Below are 18,811 nucleotides of genomic sequence, written 5' to 3' on the forward strand. Positions count from 1 at the left end.
CAGGAGGGGAGTGGCAGTAGGAGGCATAGTGTCCGCACTTGAATGCCTTGTACTCTGAGCTACTGATAAATAGCAAGTGCTGGTAATAACTATCATTTACTGACCGCCTACTGAAGGCAGGGACTGAACACACAATTCCCAGCTCTCCCAGGTGAACTGTCTGCTAAAAGGGGTCACCTGCCCCTCATCTCTGATTATTGCCTCTTGGGAATGAGAGCCGGAAGTCGTAGAATCTTTTGATTTTTTTCAAGAGGACCTACAAATCTAGATTTGTGTGAAAGAGCCCCATTTTTGAAGCTGGCCACTGCTGAGAACACCACGTGGGCAAATGAAACCCCCTTGCAGGCTATAGACAAGCCCCCAGACTCCTGGAGGTGTCCCTGGCAGCTCTCAGGCCTCTTCTCATGTAACATGCACATGATGCTGTGAGGCAGCCTCAAAATCATGGCAACAACATTGGTTATGGTTTCAGGAGGGAGTCGCTCAGGAAGGCAGGGAGGCGTCCATGGCCGCCCGCTCTGTGGAGCCTTGCGAGCTCATCCTCTCCTCGTCCACACTCTTCGTCCACACAGGAACTTCTTGCCACACCCCCGAAGAAGCTCACAGAGGCAGGGGCTTACAGCCAACATTCCCGTTTATTCGCGTCAGATGGGAGCTATAATTGCTCCCATTTCAGAGAGGAGAGAATGGAAGAGCAGAATTACAGAGAACCAGCCCCCTTGGTCTGCCTCCGAGGCCTATTCTTTCCCCAAGCTCCCTCCCTTCAGTTGAGGGACTGAGAGTAACATCCGGGAAAAGAAGTCAAGAGTGACATTTTACTCAAAGTTTATGTTTACCTCAAGTGTAGGGTAGGCTGGCTGTTTTCAAGGGTGGCAGGCCGGCAGAAAGTGGCTGGTGTGCTCGGCTCTCCGGTGTAACAGGGGACATTCTTGCTCAGACTTCATCTTCATGCTTGTTAGATGAAGACTGCCATTCATGGTGAAGTGTTGTTCTGTTTTCTCTGATTAACCAGTTGGATCTAGGAGCAAATGAGTGTGTCCTGAGAAGGGCTAGTTTAATCATCCCAGTGCCTTGTGGAGAATGTCTGGAACCCTCATAGACATGGGGACCAGGCAAACCCCTGTACTAAGAAAACCAACAGCAACAACAAACACTCTTTTCAAGCAGAACTGGAAAATTTACTTGCCAGAATTTATCTTGGGAGCAGAAGAGTGGACTTGGCATACAAGGCTTTGGAGGCTTATGTGCCTTAGTGCCGACTGCCTCCCCAGTGCTCAATGGTTTTGTGTCTCTGGTGAGCCATTCTAATGCTTTACAACTCATTTTGTTTATAAGTAAAATGGGGCAGTATCAGGTCCCTTTCATAGCTGCCGTGAGATTGGTATGGTAGTACCAATTATATGGTGGCTGGGATTACAGGCTGACACTGATAGCCAGCAGGAGTTCCTTGAGCCAACAGTTGGGCCTCCAAGGTGGGCTTTCCCTTGGGTATTGGGTATTGGTTCACACTCAGCTATTACCTGTTGCTCAGTTTTTGGGTACAAAGCTAAGGTTCTAACGAGGCTGTAGCCGGTGGCTCCCCCATGTGTGTTAGGATCGGGAGCAGTCAAGCCCTGGTACCCTCGGTGCAATGTTGGTGGGAGCTCTTGGATCCTTCAGGTGGCTGGAAAAGCTTGGTGCAGATGAAACTTGGCCTGTTCCATTCTCCTCCCCACTGGCAGTGATTTTTGAGGTTGGCTGAAGCTGGAATGCTCATCGGGAGGCAAGAGAAGGCCAAGATGTCATGTGATGCAAGCCTGTAGCATCTGTCATTCCGTGTCAGTATTGGCTTGTCTGCTGTCTCACTGGTCTGTTCTCCAGACGGGGGTAAATGTTCTCTATTATGGGCAGGATATGATGGCAGAGAGGGGGACCTCAGCTTTTCTGGGCTTTGAAAGGTCATGGTCAGCCTAGGACAAGCCCTGACTACAGAGTGACCCACAGGACGTGCTGCCATAGAGTCTGATGGAGCTGGTTGGGAGGGGACTATGTGATGCCTGTAGCCAGTGACCTGGGCTGATGTCTCCCAGGGGTATCCTGGGAGGGTTTGGCCTTAAGGAGTCCTTGGGCAGAGAATGACCAGTGGGTTCTGTACGTGAGAATTCTGAGCCAGTGTTGATTGTGCACACGATGTCAGGCCTCCACACTCAGACCCAACAGGGACATGGGGAAGCACAATCAGAGACGGACTCTGGAACAGAAAGGCAGGGTTGCTCTCTGGGATTGCTTCCCCAGAAGATCGCTGGGGAGAGAAGGGTGCCCGAGGCCTCACACAAACTGTTCAACTCTGGCCCCAGTGCTCACCAGAAGGCTGGGCATAAAGATGACCTCATCTCTCTGAACCTTGGTGTTGTTCTCTGTAAAATGAGCATGATAAAGCTCACGGGCACAGAACGGACACACAGCAATGGGTGTTTATGGCTTCCATTAACTAGGCGAGCCAAGCCAGATCCTGGGTTCACCTATGGATTACAACAAAAGTGGCCTGAATAGAGAATCTTCTTCTCTAGTGTGACAGAAGTAAGTTGATGGATATCCTTCTCTCGGTGTTTGAGTTTTTATGACTATGAAAGCAAGACTCAAAAAGGACTAACCACATTTAATGATGAAGCATGTGTTTTTTAGGGGTAGAGCTTCTAGAAGCATGTGTTCATTGGTGGGTAGAGCTTCTATAAGCATATGTTCATTAGGGGCAGATCTTCTATTAGCTTGTGTTCATTGGGGGTAGAGCTTCTAGAAGCTTGTGTTCATCGCAGGTAGAGTTTCTAGAAGCATGTTTTCATCAGGGGTAGAGAGCTTCTAGAAGCATGTATTCATCAGGGGTAGAGCTTCTAGAAGCTTGTGTTCATTGGGGGTAGAGCTTCTAGAAGCATGTTTTCGTCAGGGGTAAAGAGCTTCTAGAAGCATGTATTCATCAGGGGTAGAGCTTCTAGAAGCTGGTGTTCATTGTGGGTGGAGCTTCTAGAAGTTTGTGTTCATTGGGGTAGAACTTCTAGAAGCGTGTTTTCCGGTTGCAAATATATTCTTCAGCTATAGCATGGAGTGAGGCAGCTTCACCTCTCAGGGTTTACTGAGAAGAACTGTAGGATGCCCAGGGGCTCTGCCATCTGAAAGCCTGGGACTGAGACCAGGCAAGCAAGCAAGCTGTCTTCACATGACTGGGTCCACAGCCCAAGTGATAACAGTGGTAATAACACACCACCCATAACTACCTCTCACCGAGATGCTTTGCCTGTGCTGGCCTCTATTCTAGGCACTTCACACATTGTCACTCATTTAATCCTTGCAACTACTCTTTCAACGAATGCCTGTATTATCTCCTTTTACAATGAACACATTGCAGCCCAGACAACTTGAGTCAGTTGCTCGAGGTCGCACAGTAAGCAGGGGAACCAGGAGACTCAAACTGAGGCACACTGGCCCAACGGGCCCCTTGTGGAGATGTTTGCAGTGGGGGCAGGAAGGGAAGGAACAGGAAAGTCGGCTCCACTAGGCTGGGTGGCCACACAGCCAGAGGACCTTTCCTTCAGTGGCAGATCGGGGGAAGACCCGGAGATGCTGTCCCAACCGTTCCCTTTCCTCCCGCCTTCATTTCCAGCCCTCAAAGCTCTTGGCTCAGCACAGAGCGCCACAGGGTATTCTGAAAAGCTAGCTGCATCAAGACAGCCCCAGCAGTGTCCCTGAATCAGGCGTGCTTTGGTCGCTAACGGGAAAATGTCACTGAAAATGTCTCAACTGCTGTGAGGTTTGGCCCCACTGTGAGGTGGGCTGGGCCTTTGGAATCGGCTCCAGGCTGGCTCCCGGAGTCACTCCTCTGCTTCCCAGCCCCGCCTGCCCCGTGGTGGAGGCCAGGAGGGTTGACAGAACAGCTTTGTCTCCTGTCTTGGAGATCTTGGGTGGTGAGCAGTGCCTGAGCGGCACAGCAAGTGGAGAGGAGCCCCAGACAGAGACAGGCGGGTTGGGAGCCCTCATGGCTGTGATTTCAGGGTCATTACAATTATACTTCATTTTATGCCACCCATGTTTTGTACTCTGGTCCAAGTGTTCTTTTCTCTCTCTCTCTCTCTCTTTTCTTAACCCATACAATAAGCTTTAAGGCAATGTTGCTGTTATTTCCATTTTGTAGACGGGAAAATGGAGTCTTGGAGAGGTAAAGAATTCATGAACTTGTTCAAGGCCAAGCAGGTAGCGATTACGAAGGCTGTGCTTCACCCCAGTCCATCATCAGCACCCCGTGCCAGGCCTCCTGCCGCCTAGACCAGCTCTGACTCCATTTTGCCCACCACGTCAGACCTGATTCCACAGGGCAGGTGTCGGCAAAGGGGCTCCTTCTCTGGGGGGCGCGGAGAGTGGGAAACCTGGGACCTCAGGACTAACTGGCAGGGAGGGCTTGTCAACCTGCATCGAGCCGGAGAAGCTGTATTTCCAGACGTTCCTAGATGGTTTAATTGACCTGCCAACAGTATTTATTGGCGCAGCGGCTCAGCGGAAGAGGCCGGCAGCCAGCCAAGGCTTCTGGTATTGATGAAGGCCAGAGAGAGTCTTCGACCAGGCTGAGTACAAGGACACCATCCCCTTGCCAGAGCCATCCTCCAGTCAGCACTGAACTCACCAGCTTTGCTCGACTCCCCTGTGTCTCCCAGGTGCCATGGTCCTCCCGACCTCCCTGATGTCTAGAAGCAGCTCCTTGGCCCTCCGGCCCCAGGCCTGGTCTCCCCTTCACCCCTCATGCCCTGTCATGCTGCCCTGAGCCCCCTCCCCCCACGCCCCCCCGCTCATGCTCTCTCTTGCAATCTCTCTCTCTCTCAAATGGATAAAATCTTAAAAAAAAATTTTTTTTAAAAGATGTTATGCATTTATTTGACAGAGAGAGAACACAAGCAGGGGGAGAGGCAGAGGGAGAAGCAGGCTTCCCACCAAACAGGGAGCTTGGTGGGATCATGACCTGAGCCAAAGTCAGACGCTTAACGACTGAGCCACCCAGGTGCCCCTCAAATAGATAAAATCTTTTTTAAAAATGTGCACATTTACTTTTGAAAGGCAAACTGTGCACATAGCAACAAATTTAAATGTTACAATGAAATACCCTCCCACCCATTAGCTCCCTAACTCCTCTCCCTGCTGGCAGCCACCTTAATAGTTTCTCGTGTGTCCTCACAGAAATTTATGACAGAGAAATTTTACATGAATGTGATCATGCTGTAAACGTTGCTCTGCATCTCACTTCCCCCCTCATAGATTTTGGCAATTATTTAATATGATTACTGGAGAGATGTCTCATTCTTTATTAATAGCTGCGTGGGTTTTCTTGGTATGGTTGTATCACAATTTATTTTATTCAGACCTCCATTTTTTTGACATAATCTTTGAAAATAAACAATTTACATTTCATTTCTGCCCCCTTCTGGCTAATTAACATCCCCGAGCCTTTGTTTTCCTCTCTGTGCAGTGGGAATAATTATGTGTGCCTTGCGTAGTTGCAGTGAGGATTGGAAATGAAGCAGAAATGAAGTGCAGTCCAGCCTGCGGCTCAGATTAGGGGTATGTGCCAGAGGGTGCTCTGGGTCTGACCGTGTTTTCTCAGCATCACCTGTGCCATGTCCCATGCTGAGCGCATCTGGGTCCCTTGATGAATCTTGTGAGTGGTTTGGTTTCTAGTTTAAAGTACAGTAGAACCACATTAATTTGCCATGATGGAGGCTTCAAACACGGCACTGGACTAGGAGCATTTGAACTGTAGAATCTGGTGAGTCCTTACGTGGGGCTTGTGTCAGCACGCAGAGTCCCCTTACTGCTTACCTGCACGGGGCACCTCTATAATGGGGGTGGGCTGCTATTGCTGCTCTTGCCAGGGCCAAGGCTGATAGCTCTTTGAGTCAGGGACTCCCTCCGTGGTGCCCCTTGAAACTGAGCACATAGTAGGCACTCAGAAAGTGCCTACGAATCTGCTGGCCTCCTGCGACCTGCTGAGCTTTTCTGTTCCCTTCCTCAGGGGGACCGAGTCACAGTTGGCTGGAACAGAGGGAGGCTGGCTAGGAGAGGCCACCCCCTTGAAGCCTGACCCTAGGGTGACCCAGTCCCACCTCTCATTGTGGGTCGAGCACAGCACATCTGTCCTCACACTCTGAGCAGGGGCCAGGCTGTGTGATGGGCTGGGCCATTCAATTCAGAATCTTGACATTCAGAAAGTGGCCCCTACCCTTTGTTTGCCACAAAAAGGAACAGACTTTCAGCTGAAAGCAGTTTTTGTGGCCTTGCTCTGAGTTGGGGGGGCGGGGGGGGGGGAGCAGTTCACATTTGAACAGTCAGGAGGTTGACTCTTGGAAGTCCTGCCTACAGGAAGGGTTCTTTGAAACTTGGGCTCAGTCTGGAGAGTGTCTACAGTGGGCCACAGCGGAGTCACACACAGGGGCACTGGAAACAATTTGCACCTGCCCTCTTCCTCTCAGAGGGCCTCCATGGGGCCTCATGGGAAGAGCTGGGGCTCCCTCCTCACTGGGCTGCTCATGAGCTGTGACCCTGAGCAAGTCGGCTCACGCCGGAGCCTCAGTTTCTTTATCTGTAATAGTAATAGAAACATACTATGCCACAGGCATCAGGATTGTGGGTGTGCCTGGCCCATAGAAGATACTGGAAAAAGTAGGTTTAAAAAATCGCCAATCATGACTGTCACAACTCCCGTAGATTGGTAAAATTACTGCTAGTGTTATTAAAGGTGGAAATAATTATTGTTATTAATTTTGGTCTGAGGGATCTCACCTAAGGGAGTATGTTGGTTTGGGGGAGGTTTTGTTTCCCTTCTCCTTCAGATACTTGATGGAAATGCCGCCTGAGGTTCAGAGACCACTGTGAGCTTGTTATAAATGAGCTGGGAATGTTGAGCCTTCCCCAGGAGCAGTTTCAAAGGTTTCCAGCTAAGCGTCTGGTTTAAGTATTTTGTAGTTTCTGGTGGTGACTTGCTTGGTGAGTATGTGCTCAGCAAGGATGTCCAAATAAACGGGCTCCTCCCCAGCTGTGGCCCACGTGTGTCGTCGGTGGGGACGAGCTGCTGAGAGGCTGGGCCTGAGGGGCACCATCTGGCTCTGAACAGATGGCCACTAGGCCCGGCTGTGGCTAGCCCCTGCTGGACCCTTGGAGGAAAGGGAAGGGGCAAGAGGTGGCCAGGAGGAGCTGGCAGGCGGGTGAGGGCAGGCCCCAGGCAATGGAGCGGGAACAGATGCTGTCTGGTGGCTGGGGCCAGACCCTCATTTTACAGGTGGGAGCTGAATGGACCAGAGAGCTGGGAGGACTTGCCCAAGGTCACCGGCTAATTAGCAGCAGAACCAGACCTAACCTTGCCTCCAATCCTCCTTGAAATGCACCTCACCAGAAACAAGACAGTGAGAATTCAATGCAGTCTGTAAGTTTGTGCTGAAAATCCCTGACATAGATGACAGAGGACATGGGAGTTTAGGAGGAGAATGATGATTTTCTAAGAAGTGGCCTTGGCAGCTTGGGCAGTTGTTGCGACCCTCCCTGGCTTCCCTGGGCCTCCCACATGTTGGAGGCCCTGTCTCTCCCCTGCTCAGACCACAAAGCAGGGAGTCCCCTGCTCCCACCTTCCACCTCTCTAACCCCCACTCTGATCCTGCAGCCAAGCCAGTCTGCTTACTCCTCCATGCCTTGCTCTGTGCTAACGTCTTTGTTGGAAACAGCCTGTTTCCACCCAACAAAGCCTGCTGTGACCAAGCCTGGCTCTGCCCACCAGTCGACCTGCCTGGCTGACCTGAGGGCTGTTCCTGCACCTTCATGCCTAGCTCCCCACCCTCCCACTGTCCAGCTGTGCCTTCCTCCCCAGCCACTACGTGATTCAGTTTCCCTGTCCTGGAGCCCAAATTCACCCAGTTGCCAGCAAGGTACACACAAGAAAATCCATGACTTTTCCTTGTGGCCAACTTTGTTTGGGAAAGGATTACTGCAAATAGAAACAGCTCTTTGTTTAACAGTCATCGATTGAGCACCTACAAAAGGCCAAACACCGCTTGGAGCTGCTCGTGCGTCTTATTGTCTCATTTAAACTCCTACAGTCCCATACAGATGCTCATAAGGCGCAGCAGCTCATTTAATCCCAACAGATGAGGACAAGGTACTGTCCCCCACTCCCTGCACCAGGAGCCTGAGGCCAAGGAGTGCAGAGAGCTGGCTCCTGGCACAAACTTGGAGGCAGCCATCCACACAGGGATCCAGGTGGCCAGCGATTCGGGTGGCCAGCAGCATCCCCACCTCTAACCTCCAGGCCCATCAGGTCACGACGAGTCTTCCGCCAGCTTTTCCTTCAGCTTTGCCGGTGGTCTCGGGCCCTAGCAGGAGGGTTTACTGAAGCCGGCATCAGCAGTCTGGCTGCCACAGCATTTCCATACCCCAGATGCAGGACAGCCAGGCTGAGCTCCTTCTCACCGGTGCCCCTGAGAATGGCGCAGCCATGGCGTGGGGGCTGCAGGGCTGGCAAGAAACCGGGTCAGCAGACTTGCAGGATGGGGTTTAAACAACTGGGGAAAGCGAACAGCCTCGCCAGCTGGCAGCACCATGTTTGCTGCACCTCCCAGTCGTGTCCCCTGGTTAAGGCAAGGGGGCAGTTAGCATGACTTACAGCCCAGCCAGACACTAATAAGGCTGCTTGTCTGAAGCCTTCCATAATTCAAGTTAAGGCTGTGCCGTTTAATGGCCTTTCTTCATCAGATCCTCCAAGACTCGGTGCCTCCTTAATGATTTATTTGCTTGGGATGAAATTAAGCCGAGACAGCGTGAGCTTGGAAAATACTGCCGTGCTGGTTCTCCCCAGTTCTTCCTCCTCAGTGGTGGCCGCTTCTATAAATAGAGCTGTGAGCCCCGCCTCGTGACCCTTCTGCCGGGGGGCCCCAGTGGGCACTGGCTGCCCTGTCATGATCCTCTGGGACCTCAGCCGTTGAGACACCTGATACCCCAAGGTGGGGGGGACCCCACTGGGGAGCTGCAAGGGGCCAGAGCTGCCACCAAAGACATTGTCGCCTTGGCTTTGGAAACATTTAAGTAGAAGTGTCTGAGTTGATCCGTTTGGAGCTCCAGCCTTGTTCTGGATCTTGCTTCACCCTGCTGATGTTTCTCCCTCAGAATGCATTTCACGAAGTGTCCCAGTGAGGGCAGGTTTGCTTCTGGTGTTTAGTAAGGTGGAGGATAGCTCTCTGTCCAGTATTGGGGCCTGGCTCAGAGGGGCATGGGGAATCTGGTTCACCTCCCTAAGCATGGCCACCTCTGGGTGAGGGACCAGCGTCACAGCGGACGGCCGCTCACAGGGCTCACCTGGAGGCTGGGTGCCGGGTGGGGGTGGGATGTTTAGTCCAGCTCCTCTGGAGTTCAGAAGACCCAGGTTGTCTGGGGAACGGGCTGAGTGTGGTGCTGTGTGAGGACTGAGAGGGTCAGAAACCCTGCTGCTGTCTCAACTGCACGTCTGCCCTAGGCTCCCTGCCACCCATCTGTTCCCAACCTCTGCAGCATCTTTTCTGTTTCCCTCATAACTCAGGCAGCTCTTGGTGTAGGCTGACTCAGACCCTGACCCGACTCCTACTCCTGTGCCTCACCCTAGCTGGCACCATGTTTTCCCAGGTCTTCTTTTAAAATTCTGAGGGGGTCTGATTGGTCCGGTGCTTCTCTTCAGGTATAGGGAGAGGGTGCCCCCCAGCCCCCTGATTGGCTGTTGCTGGGTGGGGTCCTACCTGCTGGTTCCCTTAGCTGCAGATAGTCCTGGAGCTGGTCACTAGCACGCTTGCCTGGACATCAGCATCCCTCAGGGGTCATGTAAAAACACAGAATTCAGCTGTCTCTCCTCTGTAACATCAGTGGATCCAGGAGTGTGTGTGTGTGTGTGTGTGTGTGTGTGTGTGTGTGTGTGTGCATGACACCAACCTCCCACTTGATTATGCCACCAGTCTAGCACTAGTTAGAAGTCAGCTGCTTGGGAAGCCTGGCTGGCAGGAGACTACTGGGGTGCAGTGGTGGGAGGGTGTCAGGTCACTTAGAGAGAGAGTGTGGTACATTAGCCAAGCAGTGATGCCCCAGACTTATAGGAACTGGTTATTGGGAACCATGGTCCAAGCCAAAAGCAGGTGATGGGCTCCAAGTCTTAGCTTGCACGGATATGGGGCACCTGAAGATCATTCGTATTGGCTCCGGCACCAAGGAAACAGATGTTTAGTCCATGCAGCCAAAGTGTCAGAACTGGGGGCTGGAGTTTGGAGAGGCTGCTTTACTCCCCTGGTTTCCTCCTGGGGTATCCCGAGGGGCATCAGGGTTGATCCGTGCATCGTGGGGGGCACGGCCCCAGTCAGCCTCTCAGCCGGGGCCCAGGAGGGGCAGTGTTCCCATGGGTGTGGGAGGGTCGAGGTGCATTGTGACCTCCCGGGTCGCTGCTGCTCTCCCCCCACTGGTGGAGGCCAGATCATCCCGTCCCCTCTGCCCTTGTGTCCCAGCATCTGGCACAGGGTGGGTTCTCAGTGGCCATCTACTGAATGAGTGACTGGATACCTCAGGCCCACGTGGCAGGATGAAAAACACCACAGCTTCAGGGGGAGAACAAGGCCCAGAGAAAGAGCACATTCTTCCTATAGCCTCTGCACAGAAGAAAGAGTTCACAGGCTTCCCGTTGAACTTTCGGGGAAGGGAATCCTAAGAACGTTCCAATTAGCCAGGAATAGTAAACTGGAATTAGTCTCACTCTGCCCAGAGCTGCTAATCTGATCTCGGTATAAATAAGCCATTGCTCTTCCCTCAACCACAAACGGTCCTTCGTGGGCCAGTCTGCCCCGCAGTGTAAGGAGGTGATTTATCCTTCCACTCAGTGTTTGTGAAGAGCCTGACCTGTGCTGACCTGGGCCAGGAGCTGGGCTGCGGTGGAGAGCAAGGCAGGCCCACTTTCCACTCTCCACGGAGCCACAGTCTGCCGAATGGCCATGGTCACAATGAGAGAGGCTTTGTAACAGTCAATCAGTCTATGACTATTTTTTTAAACATCTCCTATGCACCAGGCACGGGGGTTACTGTGATGACAACTTAGGAGGAGAGACAGAAACAGAAGAAAACAAATCTATGATAAATCTAGATATAGAGATTTGTGACAAAATGAGCAAAATAGGAGACTGTGATAGGGAAGGAGGGGTGTCTCCAGGCTGCTGCCGGGGAAGGGCACTGGAGACCTATATGGTAAGGTGGAGACAGCCCTAAGAAGGTCTGGGGAACACTGAATTGGTGGGTAGGGCAAGGCTGGGCACGGTGCAGGGGGGATTGAAGACTGTGGGATGTAAGGGTTGGCCGAGGCTGGGCTTGGGGGCCTGCCGGCTGTGGCATTTTCTTCTCTCCTACAGACTCAGATGATTCACTGTTTTTTAAAAAGTTGTAAACAGCCTTATTCTAAAGAAGCAATATTTAAAGTTCCTTTTCCACTGGGACAGGCCTCCTGGTTCTACCAAATGACCCGTTGTTGGAACTTTGGTGAAAGTGGCCTTTGATTGAGGTGGGTATTGCTATTTCCATTTTACAGATGGTTGATTGAGGTTCAGAAAGTTTGGGAGCCTTGCCGAGGTCGCACTATTAGTGAGGGAACTGATTTGAACCCCATCTATAATTTTTCCACATTGTCACTGCTCCAGAAGCAGATTCTAGGGTGTGTGTGTGTGTGTGTGTCTGAACACAATGGGACTCCATAGGTCTATTAAGAGCCATCTGGCCAGTCAGCCAAGAGAAGTGACCTCCATGGTGCAGGGAAACCCATGTGGGCCTGGGCAAGTGTCCGTCCCGCATGGTTCTTTTGTTCCTTCGTGTTGTTGAGTGAACCATGGCTTGGGATTTGTGGTTCACAGTCTTCCCTCTCTGGGTGGTAGGTGGGTGGGTGACCAAGGGCTTGGAGCCCACCCCACCACCATGGATGGCCAAGGTCTGGACCAGCCACTATCCACTATGCTATGACTTCTTCAGGTCCTTGGCTGCATCCTGGGAAGGCGGACATGTGGGTGGGTTTGGGGCCAGTGGACTCTGCCTTATCTTCAGTCCCTTGACACGATAGAGCCCCAGGGTTTTGACAGGTGTCTGTTGGCTTGGGCGTTTGTCACTTCAGGCTGGGTGAGCCATCCAGGAGGTACATGGCAGGTGGGGGACTCTGTTTCCCTTTTGGCTGGTCCCATCAGCTTCTCTCAGCTCTTCAAGGTGTTGTGGCAAAATGGATTGTTCATATATGTGAGAGTTGAAAAAACATTCTCAAGCTGGACTGACTTGATTAACCCAGAGTCTGGTGTTAGATGGAAAAGAGGGAAGAAAGGGGTCAGGTCCTGGAAAGAATGCCAGACTTGGAGCCAGAAAAGCTGGCTCAGCCCATTCCAGTTTGGCCACCAGCCATGTGTGACCTTAGGCAAGTCATCTCCTGTCTCTGTGCCTTTATTTCTCCACTGCAGGAAGGAGAGGATTAGACAAGATGACCTCAAAGGGTCTCCATTATTCTGTGCTAATACTCAGAGACTCTGCACATCAGAGTTTTTGAATGACAAAAATTTCACACTGCCGTGCTGTCCCGGAGAGCAGCCACTAGCCACATGCGGCTACTTACATTTAAGTTTAAGTGAATTAAAGTTTGATGAAAAATTCAGCCACATTCAAGTGTCCCTACCACCGTGCGGCCGGTGGCTACCACGTTGGACATGCAAATGCAGAGCATTTCCATCATTACCCAAAGTTCTAGTGGTCAGTGCTGCCGTGGGACCCCTGGGGAGGACGGGGGAACATAATGGCAGGTTGCAGGCCCCTGTGTCCATCATGGGAAATTCTGGAGTCCTGCCGGGAGGGGGGGTTCAGCTCTCTGGGCCTGGCTTGAGCAGGGTGAGCGTGGGAAGAGGATTCAGCACAGATGCCCCTCCAGAGTGTTGTCACACCCAGGAAGCCTTAGAGAAGGGAACAGGTCCTGGGTGGAGAGGGCCAAGAGGTGGGGCGGTAACGGGAGGTATGCCAGGAATGCCAGAGAGGAGGGCCTGGGGACAGCAACAGCCAGGAGCCCCATCTAGGGAGGGGCGGCTGCTGCAAGAAGACGGAAGGCCAAAGCCCAGCCCCCTGCCCCTGGGTTCAGGATCGGGTAGCAGCTGCGCCCTTTGCTAGGTCTGTGTCCTTGGGCCAATTCCTGAGCCCACGGAGCCTCCACTTCCTCATGGGTGAAAGGGGAGAAGTAAGAGAAGGGTTTTATGGAGATGAAATAACACCAGACTCTTCGAAAGCCCACTGTAAATGCTAAAGCCAAATCATGTCGGAGACTGCTTTCCAGGGAGAGCACTGTGGACTCTCCCTGCTGACTTGTAATCGTAGACTGGCCTAAGGTGCGATTTTAAGGTTCGGGGCATCTGTCCTGCCTTTCCAACTGTACAGTGGGCTTTTCAGAGAAGGGGACTAGCACGTTCTCCACGCGTTCCCTCGCCCCACACACGCTGGTGCTTTCCCTTCACACAATTGAACACAAGGACACCGGTGGCCACGACGCCCGGGGCCGTGCCGGCTTGGCTTCCTTGCTCCCAAACCAGTGGCCTCTCACCAGCACACAGTCATGCTTCGAGAGTTGTTGAACACTTTCCTTATCCCTGACATGTAGGCACATCTGACTAGCTCTGGTTGTCCTTTTCCGAACCCACCGCAAATCTCAGGCTCTGACCCCAGCCCCACGGTGTGTAAACAAACCAAGGGCAGAGGTCAAAGACCAGAGCTGGGCTTTGCCCCCACCTCACATAGCCCTCTTGGAGGAAGGAGCCTGGTGTCTGGTTTCATCTTGGGGGCCCCCCTCCCCACGCAGAAATCAACTTTTCATCTGCATTCCTAGCCAGGAGGTGACACTTCTGGCTGGCTTGTTGATGACGGATGGCCTGCTACACACCAGCCCCCGGGAGCTTCATTGCTTGGGCTGGCTCTGGCTTTTCATGAAATTTGCTTTGTGGACATGCAGAACACAGAGAGGCAAGCTCGAGTCCCGGCAGAGCCACCTTTCCTGCCACAGAACCAGGGTGCTTTCCAACAAGAGTGGCAGTGAAGATAAATCAGAGAACCATTTGATAAACACCTCCCTGCCCCAAACAGTGTTCTACATAAATATATATGTGTGTGTATATATACACATTCAATCCTTTTGGCCCCATGTGGGTGATGTTAAATACCCATTTCCTAGATGACAAAACTGACAAAACCGAGGCTGGGAGACCTAAAAGATCACAGGCCTAGGGCTGGAATTGGAGCCTTATCTGACTCCAAGTTCAAAGCCTCCCTTTCCGGATGTCCCAAAGGCCTCCTTTCTTGTTCCTGATACCTTTCTGCTGATCACAGTGAGCTGTAGCAGGGTCTTTAAACCAACTGATATGCCCAATGGCAGCCCTGTTTTCCTTGCTTAGCTTCAGCTTAATGATCTGAATGTCTCTAGATGCACGTTTAAGGCCAGGTTTTGCTGAGCTGTGTCACCTTGGCCAGCCACAGGGACCCCACCCCCACCCCAAGCCTTACGTGTCCTTCCTCACTGGACAGTGAGGACACCATGCATGTGCAGGGAGCTAGAGGGGTAGAGCACAGGTCCGTGGCTTCCCCCAGCTGGTTTGGAGGGCCCATGGGAACTGTGCTCTGTGGCTTCTCTGATGTCCCTCTGCTACCCAATCCCCCACACCCCAAATAGAACCCTGGGTTCTGCCCCCTCTTCATTCAGGACATGTCCTGCTGAGGACACGGGACAGGCATGGACCCTGTGTTCTGAGCCTCCTGCCAGGAGAGAGCGCCAGCTGGCTCTGCCCAGAAAGCAGACAGAGAGGGGGTCTTAGGTGCGCCCCTTTCTCCAGGGCGGCCCAAGGAGACGTGCCCTGGGCCCCTTGAACCTCCAGCACCAGAGTAGGGCCCCCAGTCCTCAGACCAGCATCCACACCTCACCAGGTACATTTCGGCCCTACACCTTTGTTTCTGCTACGCCCCTGCCTGGATGCCAGCCCCACTTCTCCATCTGCCTAAGTTAGCCTTTCTCCAGACTCCAAGAGATGCCAATTTCGTTTTTTAGGTCCTCTCTGGTGATCTCAGTCCACAGTAACCACCCCATTGTGTGCTCTTAGGACACATGTGGCTGGACAGAGGGAGTCTGCAAGGGTGTGTAACCTGCACTGCCACCTTCTTTGTGACTAATCGTCAGACAGCTTTTTTCTGGGGCTCCTCTTTAGGGACTCTCGCCCCTGTTACCTCTTCCTCCACTAACTCCAGAACCCCCGAGGCCCCTCAGGGCAGAGGGTAAAGGCTCTGAATTGGGCAGAAAGCCCCAGGATGAATCCTACCTAGGCCATTCCAGGCTGTGGGACTCTGCACTTTTGCTTGGTTGTTGTCTGTAAAATGGGCTAATAATGGCCTGCTGGAGGGTGGCAGAAAGTGACCGGGGAGCTCACCAATGTGAAAAGCCTAGCACAGTGTCCGAGGCCAGCATCACTGGATGGAGCTCGTGTGGATTTGTGTCTTCTCGCAGACCGTAACAGCACGTGATATAGTCCCAGGCAGATAGTGGGCACACAATAAAGACTTCTTGGTTTTTTTCAGTACTTTCTTTTGTAATGTTTCTCCATTAAAAGCAGCCTGAGGCCTTCCAAGGCCCAGAGCAGAAGCCCCGTGCTTTCTCAGTCTTGGAGGGGGCTCCTGCCTGGCCCTTCCCTCCTCTTCCCCCACACCCCTTCCCTGGCCTCTCTGTGCCCTCCTATCCATGCCGCCCAGACCACTGCAGTGGCCTATAAATCAAACCTGTCCCTGGAGACCTCTGACCCAAACCAGATGGCCATACAAAGACAGCACAGAGTAAGCTCAGCTTCCAACAATGCTTGACCCCTCCCCTGCCTGACCCAGGGCCCTGGAGCTCCTTGCAGCTGCCCTGTCAATCACTCCCCATCGGTGATCCGAGCTCTAGCTGGGGGCCGTGACCTGTCTTAAAGACATTACATGGAGCCATATAAAGATCTCTAGAGGGTTTGTGGTGCCTACTTTCTGTGCCACAGCCAGGAGCTTGGCCCAATAGCCAGAGCTGGTATACTCTGTGCCACTGTTTACCCCTCCTCCAGGAAGCCTTCCCTGGTTGCAGCAGCTACTGCAGCTTTGATGGTATAGAATGTTCCCTCTGCCTGGGTCCACAGGGAAATGTGGACACTGCCATTGACAGAGCACCCAGGAACAGTCGGGGGTCATTACAGGACCAGGTATTAGGGGCTACAGTTGAGCATGATCCAGAGCACCCGGAGAACTCTGAAGGTGGCTCTACTATAGTACGCCTTGGAATCTAGGACAGCTTCCCAGGGAGGAACACTCAAGCTGAGTTTTGGATGAGTTGGTGTTTGCCAAACAAAAGGGAGTGTGTTTCAGAGAGAGGAAGATCAGCACGTGGCTGGGGCAGGCACAGGGTGTGAAGCCATGTGATAGATTCAGGGGCTGACAAATTGGAGACCCTGCTGGAAGTACACCTGGGGGAGTTAGTGGAGGCGAGATGTGTATTGGTACAAATTAGGTCTGGTCGTCTGGGACCAAAAATTCCCAGTAAGATAGGCTTCGACAAGAAGAGAGGTTCATTTCTCTTTCATTTAAGAGGCATCAAGAAGTAGGCAGTCCAAGGATGTTGTGAGGCTCCATGAGGTGATCAATGCTCCAGGTTCCTTCTCCCTGTTCTACCTTCCCAGCTTGTGACTTCCATTCCCAAAGATACCTTATGGTACAGAATGGCTGCCAGAGCTCCAGCTTTTGCACCCACACTTCAGGCAGTAAGGCAGAAGAAAAGGAGGGCACAGTGTTTCCTTTAAAAAAGATGTCTCAGAAACACCACACCATGCTTCTGTGTTATAGCTTAATGTCCAAAATGTGATCATATACCATTGTTAGCTGCAAGGAAGATGAGAACTGTAGTTCTTATCAGTTGGTGCAGCTTGTAACACTGTTCTGTAAAGGATCCTGAGGCCCTGCCTTGCCTCTGTGGGAAAGAACTCTGCTCAGTTAGCAATGCCGCCCTTTGCTGTGGGCATGGAGCCAACAACACACAGCCCTGATCTTGTCTTGCTGGTCTCCTACCAGAAGGTCCTCTCCCCAGGGATCCCCAAGATGTTTGGTGCCATTCCTGCAAACAGAGCCAGGCATTTGGTCAGTCCTTCTCCAAAGTCCCAAAGCTCGGCAGAAATTCCAGGCAAGTTTTCTGGGTGTTTTGCAGTCTGATTTTGTTTCTGACCTCCCGCCCCCTTAACATACCCATTGCCCTTCTGCAAGCCTGGAGTCTGCACAGAATGGTCTGTGTAGTTAGAGCCCGGGACTAGGAAGACAAGAAAGAGATACAGTGTCGGTGAATCCCTGAAGCCTCCTCCCTCAGTGCGAGGTCTTGCAGGATGTAATAAATACAGAAGGAATCTGAGGGAAGTTTGAAGCCATTTTATTTTCACAGCTGGAAATGCCTTGTCTCCTGGTTTAATTTCACACCTGCTGAGTGTCAGAACCCCACTCCCTTTAGCTGTGGAATGGGGCTAATACCACCTACCTTGAGGGGTGGTTGGGAGAATCACATGGATTAAGAGAGGGCACAGCAGGGAAGAGACACAGAGGATAACAGTTAGGAGCTCTGGCCTCCAGCTGCCTGGGTTCCAATCCTGGCTCTGCTGGTGGTTACTGGGTGGCCTTGCCTATGTGACTTAACTTCTCTGTGCCTTGGTTTCCTTTTGTGAAATGGGGATGCTAATAATAGTACCCACCTTGCTGAGCTGTTGTTAGACTCCCACATATGATAATACACTTAATGGGCTTAGAGTGCAGCACATGGTGTATGCATATAAGAGGTTCTGTCTCTGAAGGACAGCAACTGTGGGATGGGGGGTGGGGAGGGCTGGGCTTTGATTCTGGGTAAATTACTTCTCTTTGCTCTTTCCTCATTTGTAAAGAAAGGGTAACACGACCTGTCTTGCAGCATGAGTGTTTATGACAGAATAGCTATAAAGCAACACACAGAACACCTGACAAGTCAGAACTTCCCGGGAAGATTTTAATAATGATACTATGTGCCCCGCTCTGTTACTAGCTCCTCTGCCTAAAAACACTTGAGAAGTAGACTGCTCTTAACATTATTCTGGGAGCAACTGAGTCTAGGAACTTGCCCAAGGTCACACGACTGGTGAGAAACGAAGTTGAAATTTGACTCCCTGGGTGAACTGACCTAGAGCCTATATTGTTCTGCTTGGAAATATGAAAGCAGCAGCCCTGGGTTTAAGTGGGGAAGGGCGGGGGGTGAAGAGGGCCCAGAGCTTCAGGGACAGCTATCCCTGAGGGGACATACAGCAGAGGACCAGGGCACCTGAGACAGCCGTTGTAGTCAGATTTGCACAAAGGGCCTTGACCCTGACTCAGAGGACGAGCTCCCTGGGCCTGTCTCAGGGGAGGGCTGCCCTTGCAGGCCTCGTGTGATGGGCAGTGTAGACAGCAGCGTGGCTACGGTGGGTAACAGGCATGAAAGGCAAAGGGGCGAGGCTAAGGCAGGCCTGGACCTCTCAGCTACATTTAGACTTTAGCTAAACAGGAGGAGCTGGAGGAGCATGAAGAAAGCCACATTTCTGGAGGATTTGCAATATGTGGAGGGGTAGCAGGCAGGCACTGTGGACTCCGGGCAGACAAGACTGGAGAGGAGGGTGGAGGAGGGGCAGGCCACGCGGGGGCGGGGGGGTTCCCCCAGGAGGACAGACCCGGCAGGAGGGGAAAAGTGTAG

At 52.3% G+C, this 18,811-nt stretch overlaps 1 protein-coding gene across 2 annotated transcripts in view; it reads left to right on the forward strand.

Annotated features, from left to right (window-relative positions):
- SPSB4 (splA/ryanodine receptor domain and SOCS box containing 4) overlaps positions 1 to 18,811 on the forward strand; it is a 77,623-nt gene that overhangs the window by 17,653 nt on the left and 41,159 nt on the right. The window lies entirely within an intron of this gene.

This window comes from Mustela putorius, unplaced genomic scaffold (assembly GCF_011764305.1).
Source record: "Mustela putorius furo isolate JIRA1106 unplaced genomic scaffold, ASM1176430v1.1 tig00003834_pilon_pilon_pilon, whole genome shotgun sequence".
NCBI lineage: Eukaryota > Metazoa > Chordata > Mammalia > Carnivora > Mustelidae > Mustela > Mustela putorius.